We start from the raw sequence: 23,479 nt of genomic DNA on the forward strand, positions 1-23,479 counted from the left end.
AAATACTATAATAAAAACTAGGGCAAGATCAGGGCTTAAATCTCATGTGGCTCTCAAAAACACATGACAGGGCTTCCCTGGTGGCGCAGTGGTTGAGAATCTGCCTGCCAATGCAGGGGACACGGGTTCGAGCCCTGGTCTGGGAAGATCCCACATGCCGCGGAGCAACTGGGCCCGTGAGCCACAATTACTGAGCCTGCGCGTCTGGAGCCTGTGCTCTGCAACAAGAGAGGCCGCGATAGTGAGAGGCCCGCGCACCGCGATGAAGAGTGGCCCCCGCTTGCCGCAACTAGAGAAAGCCCTCACACAGAAATGAAGACCCAACACAGCCATAAATAAATTAAAAAAAAAAAAAATGGTATCCATAAAAAAAAAAAACAAAAAAAACTGACTCAAAAAAAAAAAACACATGACAAATCCAGATGAACATTTTTTTAATGATCATTGTAGAAAAAAATAAAGATTTTCATAAGCGGCTGATGTTGTTGAAGGAATCCAGTTAGAGAAACCTTCACATGAAAGATATTACATGGTTCTCACATCAGAGATTTCTTTTTCAATGCTTGCATCAGTGTAACAGATGCAGTTGAAGATCATGATGGACGATGAAGTTAATTTTTACTGGCTCTTATAACTTGATAGTCTAGGATACAGAGAATGGCTATACCTTCGAAGACTTTTATAGAAGGTATAAAATTTTGAGGACTGGCCACGCAAAATGAAAGGCATCCTCCCAGGCTAGGGAGGAGATGGGAGAGGCAGCCCTGAGAACAGAGGGAACCTGTTTCCTGGTCCTCACAGAGCCCGAGAGGAAGCAGGATGCCAGGAAAAAAAGTCCATGTGGTATTGTCCACAGACCCTCCCAGGCTGCCTCACCGAAGTTTTCTGTGCTGTAAGAGCATCACCAAGAGCTGGACCCTACAGGGGACAGCTCTTGGCTCATCGATGGACCAATGACTGAGGACCACATGGTCTGATTGTCCCCTCCTGGCATGACATAAGACCTTCGGACCGTGCCCCAATCCTGTGGGGCGGGGACCAGGAACTAAGGAAGCTAGAGTCAGAAATTAACTTGAACTATAGAAAATAAACTTATGTATGCCACAGACATGGTACTTATTAACACAGAGCCATCTAAATACTCTCCTTAGACTGGAAAGGAGTTTGGATGGATGGGCTGCCCAGTGGAGTAACATAGACTATTTCCATGAACTAGTACCTTAGAATATACTCACTTATTTCTAGGAAAATAAAGATGCATCATCTCATGATTCTGTTCCTCTAGATCCCTGAGTTCAGAGTCTTAGCTTTCACTATTCCTTAAGGTAACGGTATAGTTCAAATGGTATTGATTTTACATCTCATAGCTTTTTCCCTCTTAAAAACCCAATGTGATATCACGATTATATTATTATTAGAAATGTATTTGGTGTAAGAAAAAAAGTTAATTATCTGTCTGCCGTCCACAATCTGAGAAAAAGTCCATCTGCTGATTCTTATAATATCTATTAACATAATTGCCTAAGGAATAGGGGGTGTCATATGGCCCAGTTTTGTTTCCAAAGAGACTACTGTAAAAAAATTATGAAGCATTTTTAGTATCAATAAGGAAAACTTAGTATAGCTGTGATATGTTTATGTTTAAAGATTGCTCTAAATAATATGCTTTCAAATTATGGGGCTTGACATCTGCATCAGGCAGAATCGATTGGGGAAAACAAAAGCCCAATTTTTTTTTAACCAGAGATAATTTAACACAGGATATCGGCTAAACAGGAATTGGAGAACTGGAAGACAAAAAGGAACAGAAGAGGTGCCACAGTGACATACACTCCACGAGCCGGTGATGAAAGGAGAAGAGGTTGGGATTATCAGGACCTGGAACTCCTGATACGGAGGCTGAGGTTGAGGAGGTCTGTGAACTGGGGCCGGACATCTGAGCAGGGAGGTTGTCCAGCTGGTGCTGGCGTTTCATGAGCTCAGGGAAGACTTTGCCAATCTGGGACCCAGACCTCTAAGGAATGGTGCTGATGGACAGACAGTTTTTGAAACCCCAGGATCTCAGACAAAGGCTCACAGAACTGGGGTCCAGACGTCTGAGGAGAACGAGATGCCTGTAAGCTGGGGCTAGTGTTTCTGAAGAGCGTGATGTAGCTGGTCTGACAGTGAGGAAAACATCTGGAAATAGAACCAGCTGCTATTGGAACCTAGAGCTGCTGCCAAAGGGAAGGGTCATTACGGGGGGAAACCGGCAGACAAATAGCACCTAGGGAGCAGAAGCCCCCCTTCCTCCTCCTGTCTTTCTCTTCCCTCTAGCAGCCCTGCTGGCATAAACTAACAGCAAGCCAGCCAGCAAAGAAGTGCGGTTTGCACTTTCTCTCCAGCAGCTCCAGAGCAGAGGGAAGATTCGAGGGGAAGCACCATAACAGCAGCAGCACAAGCCCCCATGCTGGATACTCAGGGTTCACGCACAACTGTCCACACACATTTGCAATTCCACACAGCAACAACAGTTGGATTATCTGGCCTAATAAGATGAAAGCATCCTTTACACAAATGAAGACCTCTTGCCCTCTCTCCAAAAACAAGTGGGAGACATAAAACCAAAGGGGATTCTATGAAATCTGTATCCTTTGAGCAGTTGTGTTAAAAGAAGTCATGAGGTATTGGTGGCCGCTCCACAATGTGGGCGGGGAGGAACTGGTCTAGGATCCAGGGATTCCCTGGGACATCTCATAAACTACTACCTTGTAAAGGAAAAGTTAATGGAAAACTATAGCAATCAAAACAAGTCAGGCCCGTGGAAGTTTTAGGAAAGAATGAAATGAACCTTCAAGAGTGAAAGTTCTGGGCTTCCCTGGTGGCGCAGTGGTTGAGAATCTGCCTGCCAGTGCAGGGGACACGGGTTCGAGCCCTGGTCTGGGAAGATCCCACATGCCGCGGAGCAGCTGGGCCCGTGAGCCACAACTACTGAGCCTGTGCGTCTGGAGCTTGTGCTCCGCAAAAGGAGAGGCCGCGATAGTGAGAGGCCCACGCACCGCGACGAAGAGTGGCCCCCGCTTGCCACAACTAGAGAAAGCCCTCGCACAGAAACGAAGACCCAACACAGCCAAAAAAAAAAAAAAAAAAAAAAAAAAAAGAGTTCTAGCAGCTTTTCTTAAAAAAAAAAAAAAAAAAAAAAGTAAAAGTTCTAGTTATTCCAACAGTTAAAGAAACCAGCTAGCTAAGATTCCAGGAGGGGGCAAAGGGGACATTAAAGAAGGAAGTTAGTCCTCAGTTACAGAAACTAGGACTGTGGCAGCTACTGAGAATCACTGCTTTCTTGCTTGTTTGATACATATGTGTTTGCATATGTACCATGTTCTTGCTTGCTAATTCTTTATGTGTATAGGGGTGCCTATCATCTATCTACCTAGCTATCTATCAATCTATCTATCGTCTATCAATCATCTATCAATCTATCTGTCATCTCTATACTAATACTTTCCTGTCTTCTTTCCCCTTGTTAATTTATAGAAGAGTTGCAGGTGGTGGGTAACTTTATAATTTAGTCTTTAAGTGAAGAATATTCAGGTGGGACCATGACTGAATTTGAAGAATAATTAACACTGTCCCTGTGATAGATACACTGAATATTATTATAATGAACCAAATTGATATATGTGTTTTAAGAGAGATGAAACCCTAAATCCCCATGAACTTGACTATTACTTAGGCATGAAAACGATAATACAGATGAATGTTTATGAATATTTATTGGTGTTATTATTATTATTTTTTGCCTTAGGCCTCCTACCATGTTGAGTTATTTGTAGTATATTCTTGTGATTTTTTTTTAATACTTAAAACCTAATGTGAGATTTCCAATTTATTCCACAGTGGTAGCAGATTTGCTTTCTCACTGTAAACAACTGGAAAACTGGACAAATGTGAAATAAACATTGTTTCAGACGGAAAGCAGGCAGAAAGGAGACAGATGAGGGGAACCTCACAGGTGCCTGACTTTGTGTCTGGAGGCACATTGCCAAACCACTGCAAGAGCAAAACCCAAGCTGAGCACGGTGGGCTCTTTGGGCTGGGTAGGCAAGGATGATTTGGGAGGATGAACAGCTAGAGGTCGTGAGAGAGAGGTACCAGAGAGGAGGGCTACATGGGGAAAGAGTGCTGAAACTTACACAGGTGTCTTTTACGTCTTGGACTGAATATTCAGCTGTCCCTGTGTTGCTGAAACTCCATGAGGTTGGCAGAGAGGGATTACTGTGGTTCAGCCCTTGCTGGACAATTCCCTTAGCCCTGAACAGCCAGCATGAAGAAACCTTGCTGACCATGGGGGTATTTATTCCACATTCCCAAGTAAGGGCTGCTCTTGACCCAGGCTGTCATGCTCACAACAAAGGCTCACCTTCTCTCCTCTGAAGACGTTGTGATATAATGACATTTAGCACTGATTGACACTTATTCTGGGCCTTGAACTGTTTTGAGCATGTCACATATAATAACTACTCTACCCTCAAAACCGTTCTATGAGTTAGACACTTATTATCCCCATTTCAACAAGGAAACGAAGGCACAACTAAGAAGGCCCCACTGCTTTTACAAATGGAGCCAGAATTTGCACCCCAACTCCAGAGTTTTCCCTCTTAGCAACTATTTCTCCTCTGCCTGGAAGTAGATATGACAATGACCATTTCATTGTAATGGGATGATGGTTATTTTAAATTTTCTATAGTTTGCTTCTGTGCATTTTTAAATGGTTCTAAAATGAACATGTTCTGATTTTGTAAAAATAACAGATTTATTTTTAGCTAAGAATATAACAACAGTTGTGAACAGTGTACAGAGGTGCAATCTTTTTAGAAAGCAATTTGGCAGTGTGAACCCGGAACAAAAATAAGACTGTTCCTATCTTAGGTAAGGTTGGATCCCATGTTTTTTTTTTTTTTTAAATTAGGCAAAGACTGAGTATTGTTTTTTTTTTTTTTTTACTTTGGGTTTATTTTATTTATTTATTTATTTATTTATGGCTGTGTTGGGTCTTCGTTTCTGCGCGAGGGCTTTCTCTAGCTGTGGCAAGCGGGGGCCACTCCTCATCGCGGTGCGCGGGCCTCTCACCATCGCGGCCTCTCTCGTTGCGGAGCACAGGCTCCAGACACGCAGGCTCAGTAGTTGTGGCTCACGGGCCTAGCCGCTCCGCGGCACGTGGGATCCTCCCAGACCAGGGCTCGAACCCGTGTCCCCTGCATTGGCAGGCAGACTCTCAACCACTGCGCCACCAGGGAAGCTCGGATCCCGTGTTTTAAAAAATGAATAGTATACATAAATTTAAAAACTGAGAAGAGGATAGGATTGTGAATTATTTTGATTATTTTAATTTGCTTTCTGTGCATTTATCGTATATTGTATAGGAAAAATATAATTAATCTTAATCAGGGAAAATGGTAATTTTAAGTTCCCATTATTTAGCTAGTAAGCTCATTTGTAGGATTTTTAGTAACAGGTATTTAGGACACTATTGTTTATAGTGATGAAACCTCATGAGTAACCTATATGTCCAAAATAAGATTAATTAAACAATGATATAGTTATGTGATGGAATATCATGAAGACATTGTTATCCTATTTTTGAAGAATGTTTAAGGACTTGGAAAATAATTCAGAACATGTTAATAAAAATTAACATTTTCAACTGTATATAACCTGTGTTTCCAGTTTTGTAAAAATAAATCACAAAGATAAACACATATTCTTCCACCCACACCCCACTGCTCACACGTAACAGGGAGACACCAAAAACGTTAAAAGTGGTTCTATCTGGATAGTGAAATTAGGGTGATGTTAATTTATTCTTTTTGTTATCTTTCCAAATTTACCACGAGAAAGATGCTTGTTTTTTCTCCCATGAGCAACAGACATGTGTTCCTAATGTAGAGGCAAACTATTTGACCCTACTTTTGTACAGTTGTCAGGAATTTAGAATGATACAGAAATATTTTTTCATTTCCTTGGTGCTTACCAGTGACTTAGGGATGTCAGCCTTCTTATGTAACTATAAAAGTTCCAGCTTTCTTCTTTGCCAACCATTTTATAATTATGATTTGGGTGTGAGTAAATATAACAACATTGGGGAGAATATGAAGGTTTCTGGTTCATCATAGAATTAACTGAAAAATAAAAGATGTGTATATTTTAGTTATTCGGTATAAAGTTTTATGTAATAATTTTTAATTCTCCAAGAAAAATAAATCATTAACGTTACCTAGCATTCAATGAGTGTAATATGCACAGTTCATATGGTGATGTTTGTAAATAAAAAAGCAAAGCTCACATTTTTATCAGTAATCAGTTATTTTTCTCCTACATTGTATACTTGCAAAATTGTTTATTACATTAGTCTGCAGAAAGGTCACATTTGATTGCTGTTTTTTAAACCCTTATTGTTTCAGCTACTAGTTCTTTTGGTTTCTTTCCTCGTTTCATTTCAGACAAAACCAGTCACTGATTGCTCCCTCAAAAGCTGGAAACACTTGATAGGCAGACATGCCTATTACTTGGCAGAAGATAAGAGGGTAAAATTCTTGGGAGATTAAAGCAAGTTTTATTTAGAATGATAAAACTGAAATCTTGAAAATCTTCAAATGTTTTGTGATTGAATTATCTGAGAAAATGAAACAACCATGACTTTTGTGATTTTGATGGATTTTCACAAGTTTCAAAGAGAATCCCAGGCCAACATTTTAACAAATATTTGTGATTATTCGAGCTCCTGCCTGCATTGTTAGCTACTAGGCTAGAGTATATCATGATGTGATATTCTCTAGATTGCTGTCACACTGATGCAAACGAGCAAAGCTTCACCAGTGAAAGTTCGCAAATAGGCTCTGTAGGTCATTTCCCAGTAGCAGGAATCATCTAATCAATTCTGGGGATTAAAAATAATAATAATAAAGTGAATTCTGTGAGAGTAAGAATCAATACTCTTATGTCTTCAGTACTTAATACTTTGTATCCCTGGCACTTAATAAGGTCTCTGACACCTGCTGGGCTTCCAGTAACTCGACGGTGAATAGAGAAATGGAAGTAGCACCACTTTAAAGAAACACAGTTTAGGCTGTGTCTGCATCATGTCACAATTTCTCAAATGGGCAGGAAACTGAATTTTTTTGTTTTTATCCAGGCTCTTAGATTTATGAAAAGATGCCTAAGTATGTTTCCCTGGAATGTTTGGACTTTGGTAATTTGAGTTTTCATATTTTATTTTTATAAGTAAATGACTGGAATAAAATGAATTTAAAATTTTATGCCTTACTAGGATAAATTAACATAAAAACATACAACACCTATGGATAAGTTAGCGGCCTATCTTTTTTTTAAACCAAGAATCAAGATTTAAAATATCTGACCTGACGTTCATATGTTCTTGGTGGAAAAACAAAGTATTTGAAACAAGGGCTACCCTTGAAAACCAAGATTTTTTCTGTCACACTTATAAGTGGTTTCTCTTTTGCATTAGTGTTAATTATTACCTCATGCAAATTTAATATTTTAAATCTTTTTTTTTTTTTTTTTAAAGGTAGTCTTTTAATACTTTATTTATTTTATTTATTTATTTATGACTGTGTTGGGTCTCTTAGTTTTCGTGTGAGGGCTTTCTCTAGTTGCGGCAAGTGGGGGCCACTCTTCATCGCGGTGCGGGGGCCGCTCTTCATCGCGGTGCGCGGGCCTTTTCACTATCGCGGCCCCTCCCGTTGCGGGGCACAGGCTCCAGACGCGCAGGCTCAGTAGTTGTGGCTCACGGGCCCAGTTGCTCCGCGGCATGTGGGATCTTCCCAGACCAGGGCTCGAACCCGTGTCCCCTGCATTGGCAGGCAGATTCTCAGCCACTGCGCCACCAGGGAAGCCCCAAATTTAATATTTTAGCAGAACAGTTAACAAAGTCTAGTTAAGCAATGCTGTTATAACATGCAGTTTATATACCCTCAGCTGTCTAAGACAATTCAATACTCAACAGCTGCAAAATGAGAATGTCAAAACAAAAAAAGCCCAAAGAATTTAAGTTATTTTAGGACTAAACATTTAAAAAAGGCAATCAGGCAAAGGAGAGAAAAACCAAATAATATCATAAATATGGACAAGTTTCTTTGAGAGACTGAATTCATTAAATTACCAGGAACCAGGAGCACCTCCTCTCCAACTTTAGAGCTTGGCTTAAGGCTTGATTTTTAAAAAAATTTTTATTCAACAAATGAAAGTGACCTTACTGATCTTACACTTTATACACAGTCAAAGATGTACTTTGGGTAACCTAATTCCCGTTTTTTTTCCCTATAAGAATTTTCAACTATGACCATCAAAAATTAACTATTCACTTTACAGGCTAACATCTAAGGTATCAGACCCTCTTGCTCTGATTTTGCTGTTGTTTTCCAACCCCACACTGCATAACACGCTACCCATTAACCAAATGTGGCTACTTACATTTACTTCAATAAAAATGAAGTAAATTAAAAAATCAGTTTCTCTGTTGTACTAGCTCCATTTCAAGTACTCAACAGGCACTTGTATGTAGGTCTATTGTACAGGACAATACAGATATGACATATTTCCATCATCTCAGGAAGTTCCATTGGACAACCCTTATGTAGCCTCTCCAAGAAATGATGTGAGCTGAGGGAAGAGGGAAGAGAGGTCAGCCATGCAGAGATGGGAGAAGAGCCTACGGTACTAGAAGACCAGCCACTGTGCATTTTATTTGTCCTCACACAGTCTCTACGTGATGGGGATTATTGTCTTCATGTCATAAAGAAGGAAACTGGAATTTAGAGGGTAAGATAATTTACTAAGGATCATAAGATTAGTTGGTGGGCAATCTAGGACTTGAACTCAGTTGTTTTGTCTCCCAATTCAGTGCCTATTGTTGTAGCAGGACATATTTTCCTGGAAGAGGAGAAAAGTTGAGCCTGGTATAAAAGTTAGACTTTGGGGTCTGGGTGCGGAAAGGGGCAGAGGTCTGAGAAGGAGCCGGGATAATTCACAGGTTCAGGCATTTGTTGATTGTACTATTTCTTTTTCTTTTGTTTTTATTTATAATTTTTAAATTGAATTTTATTCATTTTTTTATACAGCAGGTTCTTATTAGTCATCAATTTTATACACATCAGTGTATACATGTCAATCCCAATCGCCCAGTTCATCACACCACCACCACCACCACCACCCCTCCGCCTTCCCCCCTTGGTGTTCATGTTTGTTCTCTACATCTGTGCCTCAATTTCTGCCCTGCAAACCGGTTCATCTGTACCATTTTTCTAGGTTCCACATATATGTGTTAATATACGATATTTGTTTTTCTCTTTCCGACTTACTTCACTCTGTATGAGTCTCTAGATCCATCCACGTCTCTACAAATGACCCAATTTCTTTCCTTTTTATGGCTGAGTAATATTCCATTGTATATATGTACCACTTCTTCTTTATCCATTCGTCTGTTGATGGGCATTTAGGTTGCTTCCATGACCTGGCTATTGTAAATAGTGCTGCAATGAACATTGGGGTGCATGTGTCTTTTTGAATTATGGTTTTCTCTGGGTATATGCCCAGTAGTGGGATTGCTGGATCGTATGGTAGTTCTATTTTTAGTTTTTTAAGGAACCTCCATATTGTTCTCCATAGTGGCTGTATCAATTTACATTCCCACCAACAGTGCAAGAGGGTTCCCTTTTCTCCACACCCTCTCAAGCATTTGTTGTTTGTAGATTTTCTGATGATGCCCATTCTAACTGGTGTGAGGTGATACTTCATTGTAGTTTTGATTTGCATTTCGCTAATAATTAGTGATGTTGAGCAGCTTTTCATGTGCTTCTTGGCCATCTGTATGCCTTCTTTGGAGAAGTGTCTATTTAGGTCTTCTACCCATTTTTGGATTGGGTTGTTTGTTTTTTTAATATTGAGCTGCATGAGCTGTTTATACATTTTGGAGATTAATCCTTTGTCCGTTGATTCGTTTGCAAATATTTTCTCCCATTCTGAGGGTTGTCTTTTCGTCTTGTTTATGGTTTCCTTTGTTGTGCAAAAGCTTTGAAGTTTCATTAGGTCCCAATTGTTTATTTTTGGTTTTATTTCCATTACTCTAGGAGGTGGATCAAAAAAGATCTTGCTGTGATTTATGTCAAAGAGTGTTCTTCCTATGTTTTCCTCTAAGAGTTTTATAGCGTCTGGTCTTACATTTAGGTCTCTAATCCACTTTGAGTTTATTTTTGTGTATGGTGTTAGGGAATGTTCTAATTTCATTCTTTTCCATGTAGCTGTCCAGTTTTTCCAGCACCACTTATTGAAGAGACTGTCTTTTCTCCATTGTATATCCTTGCCTCCTTTGTCATAGATTAGTTGACCATAGGTGTGTGGGTTTATCTCTGGGCTTTCTATCCTGTTCCATTGATCTATATTTCTGTTTTTGTGCCAGTACCATATTGTCTTGGTTACTGTAGCTTTGTAGTATAGTCTGAAGTCAGGGAGTCTGATTCCTCCAGCTCCATTTTTTTCCCTCAAGACTGCTCTGGCTATTCGGGGTCTTTTGTGTCTCCATACAAATTTTAAGATTTTTGGTTCTAGTTCTTTAAAAAATGCCATTGGTAATTTGATAGGGATTGCATTGAATCTGAAGATTGCTTTGGGTAGTATAGTCATTTTCACATTATTGATTCTTCCAATACAAGAACATGGTATATCTCTCCATCTGTTGGTATCATCTTTAATTTCTTTCATCAGTGTCTTATAGTTTTCTGCATAGAGGTCTTTTGTCTCCTTAGGTAGGTTTATTCCTAGGTATTTTATTCTTTTTGTTGCAATGGTAAATGGGAGTGTTCCCTTAATTTCTCTTTCAAATTTTTCATCATTAGTGTATAGGAATGCAAGAGATTTCTGTGCATTAATTTTGGATCCTGCTACTTTACCAAATTCATTGATTAGCTCTAGTAGTTTTCTGGTGGCATTTTTAGGATTCTCTATGTATAGTATCATGTCATCTGCAAAGAGTGACAGTTTTAATTCTTCTTTTCCGATTTGTATTCCTTTTATTTGTTTTTCTTCTCTGATTACCGTGGCTAGGACTTCCAAAACTATGTTGAATAATAGTGGTGAAAGTGGACATCCTTGTCTTGTTTCTGATCTTAGAGGAAATGCTTTCAGTTTTTCACCATTGAGAATGATGTTTGCTGTGGGTTTGTGGTATATGGCCTTTATTATGTTGAGGTAGGTTCCCCCTATGCCCACTTTCTGGAGAGTTTTTATCATAAATGGGTGTTGAATTTTGTCAAAAGCTTTTTCTGCATCTATTGAGATGATCATATGGTTTTTATTCTTCAGTTTGTTAATATGGTGTATCTCTTTGATTGATTTGCGTATATTGAAGAGTCCTTGCATCCCTGGGATAAATCCCACTTGATCATGGTGTATGACCCTTTCAATGTGCTGTTGGATTCTGTTTGCTAGTATTTTGTTGAGGATTTTTGCATTTATGTTCATCAGTGATATTGGTCTGTAATTTTCTTTTTTAATAGTATCTTTGTCTGGTTTTGGTATCAGGGTGATGGTGGCCTCATAGAAAGAGTTTGGGAGTGTTCCTTCCTCTGCAATTTTTGGAAGAGTTTGAGAAGGATGGGTGTTAGCTCTTCTCTAAATGTTTGATAGAATTCACCTGTGAAGCCATCTGGTCCTGGACTTTTGTTTGTTGGAAAATTTTTAATCACAGTTTCAATTTCATTACTTGTGATTGGTCTGTTCATATCTTCTATTTCTTCCTGGTTCAGTCTTGGAAAGTTATACCTTTCTAAGAATTTGTCCATTTCTTCCAGGTTGTCCGTTTTATTGGCATAGACTTGCTTTTAGTAGTCTCTTATGATGCTTTGTATTTCTGCAGTGTCTGTTGTAACTTCTCCTTTTTCACTTCTAATTTTATTGAGTCCTCTTCCTCTTTTTCTTGATGAGTCTGGCTAATGGTTTATCAATTTTGTTTATCTTCTCAAAGAACCAGCTTTTACTTTTATTGATCTTTGCTATCGTTTTCTTTGTTTCTATTTCATTCATTTCTGCTCTGATCTTTATGATTTCCTTCCTTCTGCTAAATTTGGGTTTTGTTTGTTCTTCTTTCTCTAGTTCCTTTAGGTGTTAGGTTAGATTGTTTATTTGAGATGTTTCTTGTTTCTTGAGGTAGGATTGTATTGTTGTAAACTTCCCTCTTAGAACTGCTTTTGCTGCATCCCATAGGTTTTGGATCGGCCTGTTTTCATTGCCATTTGTCTCTAGGTATTTTTTGATTTCCCCTTTGATTTCTTCAGTGATCTCTTGGTTATTTAGTAACGTACTGTTTAGCCTCCATGTGTTTGTGTTTTGTACGTGTTTTTCCTTGTAATTCATTTCTAATCTCACAGCATTGCGGTCGGAAAAGATGCTTGATATGATTTCAATTTTCTTAAATTGACTGTGGCTTGATTTGTGACCCAGGATGTGATCTATCTTGGAGAATGTTCCATGTGCACTTGAGAAGAAAGTGTAATCTGCTGATTTTGGATGGAATGTCCTATAAATATGAATTAAATCTATCTGGTCTATTGTGTCATTTAAAGCTTCTGCTTCTTTATTTTCATTTTGGATGATCTGTCCATTGGTGTAAGTGAGGTGTTAAAGTCCCCCACTATTATTGTGTTACTGTCGATTTCCTCTTTTATAGCTGTTAGCAGTTGCCTTATGTATTGAGGTGCTCCTATGTTGGGTGCATATATATTTATAATTGTTATATCTTCTTCTTGGATTGATCCCTTGATCATTATGTAGTGTCCTTCCTTGTCTCTTGTAACATTCTTTATTTTAAAGTCTATTTTATCTGATATGAGTATTGCTATTCCAGTTTTCTTTTGATTTCCATTTGCATGGAATATTTTTTTCCATCCCCTCACTTTCAGTCTGTATGTGTCCCTAGGTCTGATGTGGGTCTCTTGTAGACAGCATATAGATGGGTCTTGTTTTTGTATCCATTCAGCAAGCCTGTGTCTTTTGGTTGGAGCATTTAATCCATTCACGTTTAAGGTAATTATCGATACGTATGCTCCTATGACCATTTTCTTAATTGTTTGGGGTTTGCTTTTTGTAGGTCCTTTTCTTCTCTTGTGTTTCCCACTTAGAGAAGTTCCTTTAGCATTTGTTGTAAAGCTGGTTTGGTGGTGTTGAATTCTCTTAGCTTTTGCTTGTCCGTAAAGCTTTTGATTTCTCTATCGAATCTGAATGAGATCCTTGCCAGGTAGAGTAATCTTGGTTGTAGGTTCTTCCCTTTCATCACTTTAAGTATATCATGCCACTCCCTTCTGGCTTGTAGAGTTTCTGCTGAGAAATCAGCTGTTAACCTTATGGGAGTTCCCTTGTATGTTATTTGTTGTTTTTCCCTTGCTGCTTTCAATAATTTTTCTTTGTCTTTAATTTTTGCCAGTTTGATTACTATGTGTCTTGGCGTGTTTCCCCTTGGGTTTATCCTGTATGGGACTGTCTGTGCCTCCTGGACTTGCGTGGCTATTTCCTTTCCCATGATAGGGAAGTTTTTGACTATAATCTCTTCAAATATTTTCTCGGGTCCTTTCTCTCTCTCTTCTCCTTCTGGGACCCCTAGAATGTGAATGTTGTTGCGTTTAATGTTGTCCCAGAGGTCTCTTAGGCTGTCTTCATTTCTTTTCATTCTTTTTTCTTTATTCTGTTCTGCAGCAGTGAATTCCACCATTCTGTCTTCCAGGTCACTTATCCGTTCTTCTGCCTCAGTTATTCTGCTATTGATTCCTTCTAGTGTAGTTTTCATTTCAGTTATTGTATTGGTCATCTCTGTTTGTTTGTTCTTTAATTCTTCTAGGTCTTTGTTAAACATTTCTTGCATCTTCTCGATCTTTGCCTCCATTCTTTTTCCGAGGTCCTGGATCATTTTCACTATAATTATTCTGAATTCTTTTTCTGGAAGGTTGCCTATCTCCACTTCATTTAGTTTTTTTTCTGGGGTTTTATCTTGTTCTTTCATCTGGTACATAGCCCTCTGCCTTTCATCTTGTCTATCTTTCTGTGAATGTGGTTTTTGTTCCACAGGCTGCAGGATTGTAGTTCTTCTTGCTTCTGCTCTGTGGGGAACTCGCCGGCAGTCCAGTGGTTGTGGTTCTGCGCTCTCACTGCCAAGGGCCTGGGTTGGATCCCTGGTCTGGGAACTAGGCTCCCACAAGCCATGAGGCACAGCAAGACACAGACTTGTTACCCCCTTCCCAAGGGAAACAGGATGAAGAGCACCCTGAAAGAGAACTTTTTTCCTTACTCTACTTTCTGCTTCCAATCTGAGGGATGGAAAATAAAATAGAAGAGCAGAGGATCCGCTTGCGAAGCGTATCCCCAGTTCCAGTCAGGCAGGGAGCAGGAAGTCAGATCTGATTGTACTATTTCAATAATTAGGAATTCTTTTAGGAGTCCAAAGTAAGTGAATTTGGGACAGTTGCTGAAGCTGCAATGGCAGGAATATGCAGAAGAGTTATCCAAAATGTGGAAATAAAGCAAAAACGTGGGTGGTACATTCTTTTAATGCCATATGGGGTTGAGAGCCAGGGGAACATGCATGGTTCAATTCACTGCTTATTACTGATTAAAAGTCCTAGACTAAGTAAAGTTACACGTTAACTTGTAGATTTTTGTGTGGTAGAGAGACTAATGATTTCTCTCTAGAGATACACTTGCAGGTTCTATATTTCGCTGTTTTAACATTAACCCATTTTATATCCAACCCAACAATCTTATCCTGTCATTGCCTATTTATACCTACCTCTCAAGGGCTTTTTGAACTGGTCATAATATCTTATTAGTTCCCTTAATTCATGAGTTAAATAGTTGACATGCATTCATCTTATTTTTAGACACTTCATTTTAAAAGCATATTTGAAAATTACCCACTAAAAGTTGTGGAAGTTTGACCAAGAAGCCCAAATGGACTCACCAGATGCAACAAAGCAAACTGTTTGTTTAGGAAGTGCACCTCTTGGCTGTTAAGCCCAAGTACACTTTTTCTCCCATTCCTGAGTGAAATTCAAGCAGTAGTGGAATTTAAACTCCTTTTCTCTCTCTTCTGGAGTTTTGTTTCTGGACAACAAATTATGCATGGACAATAAATTATTCTGCTTTGGTGGTAGCAATGATGGGGAATTTGTTCTAATGGTCTAATGATCTAATGATCATTTGGTGATCTATATTGGATGAATTTTGAATAGCTACTCTCTGATGGGTGAGAGAAGACAGAGAAGTCAGTTTGTCAGTCTTTTGGGTTTTGTCTAATTGTGAGCTTGCTTAAGTCAATTAAGATTCTTGTGTCCACTGGAAGGGGAATGGCTGTTTTTGATCTGGTGAAATTGTCTTTCTGTATCTTTCTTTTCACCCCTGCTGAAGCTGTTGAACTGAAGTTATACAGTCTCTCTATGTCTGTGGATCTACATGTCTGTATTTCAGAAATAGCTCTCAGAAGAGTGGGAGGTATTTTTCTAACTCCAGAATAAATATGATGCAACATCTCTTGAATTAAAGGTACTCTCTTCAATTGATTACATGATTTTTAAAGTGCTTTTATAAAGCTAATAGTTCTAAAAGTCACTGAAAATAAGAAACTTCTGATTCTTTACATGTGCTAGCCTTTTAAGAAAAAAAAAACTTGTTGGCTTAGAAATATTTTAAGGATCTGGAATAAATAATTAGGTGAATCGTTTAGTGAATAAGACCAGCATAATAATTTTTGTTTAAGAAAAAGAAATATCTTTTCTTTGATTTATCAGTGTCAAGTAGAATGCAGATGTACGTTTGACTTTAAAAATAAGTTCTTGGTTTGTTTTCTCATTAAAAAAACTAAGGAACTGAAATTTCTGGACATTCCTTGTTTACTGATTAAATAAGCTAACATTACCTCTATATAATATTTAAGATTACAAAAATATGTATTTTTTATTCAACTATATTGAATCATACTTCAGCAATTTTTAAATATCAATAGTAATTTTGTAGTATGTCAGCTTGAACATAATAAAGATCCTAGGATGACTTATAAACTTGGTCTTATAACAGAAACATTTATAGAAAATTCCTGTGTGCACATAGCCATAGCTAGGAACTTTTCCATGTGTTACAGGCATGGTACAAAAGTGTAGCAGAAAAATATAGATCAGTTCATGATCATAAACATAAATTAATTATATTAGGGAAAATTACATCACCAAAATTAAGTATTGTTATGGTTGTTTTCTTTATGACTGTTTTATTTCTGTTTTAATTATTATGTTCTTTCAGATCAATTTACAAGTTTTTCTAATTTCTGTAAGATTAGTGTGCAATGGAGGTTATAAACTAAATAAAGTTTGGATGTGACCCCACTGGGGAGAAAACACCAAAACCTGTGTATACAAGCTATTAAACTGAGTTTTTGTTTTTCAAGAGAGAAAAAGAGTACTTCGGTCATAAAGTGTTGTTTTCCTTGAATAAAAGAGGAAAGTGACAGATAAAAACTGATGGATAAAGTTGTAGAAGAGATGCAGAAAGGAAATTTTAAATTTTTTTCATTTATAATAACTGTAAATAATGATTCTGAACAGAAGAAAAAAATGTATTAAAATTTTGCCAAAATTGTCTATTATTCATAAGAAATGAAATGTTTGTGAAATTTCACAAATATTTAGTAATGCAAAACCAGACTTTATCTTTTTCTCTGTTAAGACTATAAGCTGGGCTTAGAGTTCTTAACAATGGGTGAAAAAGATTATTAGTCACTGTCTATGTAATCTCCCTAAGTAGCAGATATTCCATATCTCACTTGAGTAATTTATCTTAGTGTTGGCTTTACTGTAACTCTGACCATTAAAAAGAAAAAATTATCATATAATTTTGAAGGAGCTAAGGCACCTCACAATGTTACCTTCTATGTTTGCTTTAAAATATGTTATTGTCAGATTGATGAAATAGGCAATCAAGTATTGTTTCTCAGGCATGCATAATCCTACTTTAGCCAAGTGAATTGTCTTTCCTATATCATGTCATAGCATAAATTTAGGAAACTTTTTTCTATGTATCTTTCACACATAAAATTATCTTTGATATTTTTCCAGCAAATCTTGGAAAAGTCACAAAGATTTTTTTTTTTAATTTTACCTTAAGAAAAGAGAGATGCTAGGAATAATTAAGATTGTTTGATAGGGATAGTGAGTGGTTCAAATAGCCAATATCACTTATTGAAAAGGCATCAAATAGATGGACAAAAAGAAATGCTGGTTAGGATGTGGAGAAATTCTAAAACGTGTGCCTTGTTAGTGAGAATGTAAAAAGGTGCAGTTATTGTGGAAAACAATATGGTAGTTCTCTAAAAATTAAACATAAAATTACCATATGATCCAGCATCACCACTTCTAGTATACACCTAAAAGAACTGAAAGAAGGTACTAGAACAGATAGTTGTATACCTATGAAGGTGGAAACAAGCATCCATCAACAGATGAGTGGATAAACACAATGTGGTATGTACATACATTGGAGAATTATTCAGCTTTAAACATGAATGAAATCCTGACACATGCTATAGTATGGATGAAACTTAAAGACATTTTGCTAAGTGAAATCAACTAGACACAAAAGGGTAACTATAGTACGATTACATTTATGAGAGGTACTTAGAATAGTCAACTTCATAGAGACAGAAAATACAATGGTGAGTGCTGGGGTCTGGGAGGAGGGGGAAATGGAGAGTTATTACTTAATGGGCACAGGATCTCAGTTTGGGATGATGAAAAGGTGACAGAAATGGATGGTGGCGATGGCTGCACAATGTAAACAATGGCGAATGCTCTTAACGTCACTGAACTGTACTCTCAAAAATGGTTAAAATAGTAAAAAAATTTCTCTTTGTGTTTCATTTTGGATAGTTTCAATTGCTAGTTAAGTTCTCTAATCTTCTTGTTTAAAATGTCTAACCTGATGTTAATGTGGTGTGTTTTAAATCTCAGACGTTGTAGTTTGTAGAAATTTTGATTTCGTTCTTTTCATATCTTTTCTGTCTCTAACTTTCGTAAAACAGGAAACAGTTATAATAATTGTTTTAAGGTCTGTTAATTTTTACATCTATCAATTGAAAGAGTTTCTCCCCATTTTGGGCCACATTTTACTGCTTCTTTGCATCCCTGGTAATTTTTTATTGGATTCTAGACATTATGAATTTTACCTTATTCATTGCTGGATAATTTTATATCTCTAAAAGTATCATTGATCTGTACTCTGATATATAGTTGAGTTACTTGAAAACAGTTGCATCCTTTCAGGTATTGGTCTTAACGTCTGTTAGGCAGAACCAGAGCAGTGATGAATCTAGGACCAGTTGTTGTCACTAATGAATAAGACCCTCTGTACACTCTCCCTGGTGCCCCATGAATCACGAGGATTTCCATTATGGCTGGTGTGAACAGGCGCTATTCATGGCCCTGGGCGAGAACAGGACACTATTACCATCCACGTGTATTTTCTCACAACCATATGCTGATTAACAGGATATTGGAGATCAACCTTCTGTGGGTCTCTGGAATTCTCTCTCACTGTTTAGCTCTTTCCTCTTTGGTATTCTTTTCTCTGAACCCCGGACCTAGGCTGGAAACTCCCTCAAAACAGTGATCTTGGGGAATCATAGGACTCTTTGTTTTGTTTCCTGTCTCTCAGGTTAATGTTCTTTTTTTTGTCTGTTGTCCAATGTGTAGAAAACTATCTCTCTCTTGACCTGAAGTAGACATCTTGCTAAGTTCTTTTCTTAAGTTCTTTAATACAGAGCAGAACCTCCAGATCTCCAGTCACTATTTTTAAGGTTTATTTACGCTTTCTTCTGTTTTCTTTTCTTTCTTTAGTTAATATCAGCCAATGTTGGACATACTAAATATTTCTAAATAACTCAAGATTCTGCATCACAAAATACTCCCTGCAAATAACTCTCTGGGAAAGTACAAATGCCATGAAGCTAACAGTAATAGGAAATTGCAATGTCAGGTTGTCTTTTTGACACATCAGCACACATTTTTAAGTAAGGTAGGTGTTAACATTTCTGGATAATCTTTGAAAATCCTTCAGAATAATAGCAAAGTTGAGTTTATTACTTATTTTATTAATAAGAAAAAATAATGGATAATTAGACAACAATTTTTGGAACTGAAAAGAAACACTGCTACCTTGATTAATATTCATTAGTAAAACCAAAAGCTGTGGACAACGATTTTATTTTCAAATTTCTCGAAAGCACACAACTCTGAAAATACGTTTAAAATATCTAGAGTTGTTTTTTTTTTTTTTTTTAGTTTATTAAATTAGGGGGGAAAACCTACCATCAACTGAAGTCAACTAGAGACTCTAAAATAAATGGCATTTTACCAAATTCATAATTCATTTGCTCCCCAGGATTTGATTGTTAAAGTCCAATGGATGAAACATGGCAGAATACTTTAGCATAGTTTTATCTTTCTGAAAAGAAAGATCAGGTATGTTTAATTCACATATCTAAAACTCTAGTGATTTTAAGAGATGGGGAAAATAGATGAGTGTTTTCCAAGAAAATATCACAGAAAAACTAGAAACACTTCAAGAGAAGAGAGCCCTGGGTCCAGGGTTGAGAGCAGGCATCTGACGTTTGGCATAAAATTTGAGAGGCTCAGTTTTTACATGAGGGATATTTCTCTCAGCTGCTGTTCATACTTCAAAGCCCTATATTTTAATGCATGTAAAGAAAGTTTAAAAAGGTTATGTCTACACTAATATAAACAAGATAAGCAATGGGATTTTCTTTTCTTTCTTTAATGTGTGAGAAATAAAATAAAAATGGTTGCCTTCTGAGATTTAAAAGGGACCCCTATTGACCATGTCAGTAATGTGAGGTTGTGATTTGAAATGATAACTTAAATTTGCACGAAACCAAGCTTGTATGTTGGTGGACTTGTTCCTAGAAACTGATTCAATTATGGGAAAGTGTTAGTTTGAATACTGTCCAGTCTATAATTTGTAAGTTTTGAATCTGAAGTATTCAGGTACAACATCACCTTTTCCTTGAAAATAAAAAAATACTATTTAAAAATGCTTTATTTTTTAATTTTTAATTTTTTTACAGTAGTTCCTAGTTGGTTATCTATTTTAAATATAGAAGTAGAATTGTTCTAGATTTACAGAAAACTCACAGATAGTGCCAAGAGTTCCCATGTATTGTACACAGTTTCACCCATTACTAACATCTTTCATGAGTATGATACATTAGTCACAATTAATGAATCAATATTAACCCATGATTATAATTAACTATCAGTTACTAATTATTAATATTATTTTAATCAGGCATTCAGATAGTCATTTTTGAAACACACTTTACACAGTACATTAAATATTCATGTAACTTTTCTTTAAAATATGGGGTCATTTTCCCTTGTTTAACAAACTGAACCCTGGAAATGACAGCTATCTTTCTGTGTCATGTTCTGAAGGCTGGATTGCCTCAGGCATCATACTGAGGTTTATTAGATTATGCCAAATTTCTGTGGTTTTATTTTCCCTGGAATTCATCTCTCCTCCTTGGTCCTTAGAGCATTCAAGCAGATACATATTCTTTTCATCGAGGAATGTTTGAAATAGGAGAAAGCAAGGAAACGATGTCTATCTATAGCTTTAAGAAAATACTGTAAATTTTCCTCACCATCCCATCTCCAAACCATTTAATGATTCTCTGGGGCCAATGGGGTGTGTAGACCTGGTAGGGCTGGGAGGAAGGGAGCCTTGAGGTGGGGGGCAAGGGGAGCTAGGACGGACAGAAAGGTCTGTGGGATCTGAGAGTGGAGGGCGTGTGTATCCAATGCCCCAAGTGGAGCCCTGGGAGGCAGCAGCAAGTACTCTGAGCAACAGCTGTAGGGTGTGTCTGGAAGGAAGGGCCTAAAGCAGTCCTACAGCCTTCCTCCTCATGCCGTTGATGCGCAAGAGAAACACAGTAATTTTTGTGGTTCTAGAGTAGAACTGAGTAAGTTAAGGGTCCTAGAAGGCGGACAGAATTCCCTGGGTTGCAGTGTGGCATAAAAGTATTAAATCATCCCCCTCTCCTCAAAAGCAGAAAGGGTCACAGGTCCCCTAGGCACCTGGCAGACAATCCTGAATGATAAACAACCAAAGACTAAAAGAAGCCAATGGATAAACAACAGATGCCAGCTGAGCCACAAGACATCAAAGACAAGAAACTGTTTCCACTTCTTCCTGTGTCCTGGACTCACTCTGGGTACCACCTCACCACCAGTTTAGATTCAGTCCTTTGAGGGAAAAAAAGCATTAAGTTCCACTGACTAAAATTCATTTAGACATTTAGCTGTAGAACTGCAGACTGAGTTTTATTTCACTTTATGTACTTAAGTTAAAACTTCACTGAATGTTTTATTTACAAATGAAAATTGAGGTGGGTGTGTGTATGTTTGTTCCTGTGATTGTCTATATTCAGACCCCATGTTCTTTTAATTCTTCTTTTGTTTAAGTTATCTTTTATCACTTTCAAAGGCATGGAGTATTTAAAGAAGTGTTTAAATATATCTTGGAACCATTTTTAGATGTTAAAATGTTCTGATTGCTAATGTGATTTCTGGCTCTATTTAAACAACAGCTGTGTACGTACTGTCTCATATTTTCCTTTTGTATTTTAATGGTTTGAGCTGCACCTTAAGAAAATGGAAGTACTATTGTTGCTGCGTTACGGTATTGATAGAAACAATGGTAACATGAAGGTTTGAAATTAAGTTAATTTGGTGTCAACGTTCCTATATGTGTAAATACTGAAATGGCAATTAAATGAGCTATTCTACAGCCTCACAGACATGTGTCCAGACTCGTAAGAACAAGTGTATAGAGACAACTCTCTAGATCAGTGAAACATAGACTTTTCTCTATGAGTCCTCATGGATATTTTGTTCTGGAATTACATAATGTGTCCAGTCAACTTTTAATAATCTAAATTTCCTATGTGATATACCATGACACAGTGCCTAAAAGATTACCTTTCAGTCATAAGAGCTTAAAAGAAGTAGGTTATAATGGTAACTAACAATAACTGAGGACTTCGTCCATACCAGATACTGTGATAAGCATTTTCATGAATCAAAATATTTAATATTCACAATAAACTTAAGTTTTTAAGATTCTTCTTTATTAATTCTGTCCTAAATTAATTCTGTCCACAAGGGTTTTAGATCAGAGGGAGATTTCTTATTACTCACCTCATACCAAACCGCAAGAACGTGGCTTCCGTGTGTCCTGGTTCTTATTTCTGGGCCTTTGAGATGAAAGCCAGGGCAAGTGTCCTACACACACGAAGTCTGAACTGCAGGCAAGGAATAGAGAAAACAAATGTTATCTGCTTAGGATGGGGAAGGAGACCGCTGTCTCCCCTCTTCATACAGGGTTTGCTTTGGAACATCTTACCCTAACCCTTCGTGATGTAAATAAACCTCCCCAGAGAAGTGACAAGCCTGTTGTCTCCAGTTTTACAATGTAAGGGTGTCACCACGGTCCTGGACCGCCCACCCTGCAATGCCGATGTGTGACTCGAGTGTCTGGTGAGATCCTGGAGCTCTCGTAGTCTATATTGTAGCACGTTAACTTCTGAGGAGTGCTCTCGCGGGTCACAGATTCAGTAAAATTTGCTAAGAAAACCCTAACTGTGTAGAAACATAAACATCTTTTCTCATAACACCACCCATATCCTATGTTATTTTTCAGATGAGGCAACTTAACTTAGAGAAGTTAACTTGCTTTGAGTCAAATGTTAAGTTACCGATAAAGCCAGGATTTTGAGCCCCATCTAAATTTAAAGCCCGAACTCTTAAACATTGTAATATCTTGCTCATCTCTTGGTTGACAAAATGAATGAATGCATAAAATGGCCATTCCTAATTGCCACAAGTCAACTTTTTACTCCAGATTTTTTTCAAACTTGTCTCATAATAATGTAGTAAACTGGTTGTGACTTACAAAACAGTTTAATGTCATTTATTATTTATTCATGAGAATGAATTCAGGCCTAGGGAGAAAAAAGATGAGTGAGGGCATATGGGGACCATTAAATGGAGGAAAGAGTCAAGTACAAAGTTTGGTAAATCTATATAGATGCAATACAGGTAAAAATAACATATTTTCCGATCCCTCAAATATATAATAAATAAACTGGCAAGCTTTGAGCGTTACATAGTATAGATGCCTGTAGTTAATAAAATAATAAAAAAATGAATAAAAATGGCACTTGTTTATAACATTTAGGCATACATGACCATTATAAAATGAGTAAATTTTTTTTTTTTTTAAATTTTTATTTATTTATTTATTTATTTATTTTATTTTTGGCTGTGCTGGGTCTTTGGTTCGTGCGAGGGCTTTCTCCAGTTGCGGCAAGTGG

Source organism: Balaenoptera acutorostrata, chromosome 18 (genome assembly GCF_949987535.1).
Source record: "Balaenoptera acutorostrata chromosome 18, mBalAcu1.1, whole genome shotgun sequence".
NCBI classification, from domain to species: domain Eukaryota; kingdom Metazoa; phylum Chordata; class Mammalia; order Artiodactyla; family Balaenopteridae; genus Balaenoptera; species Balaenoptera acutorostrata.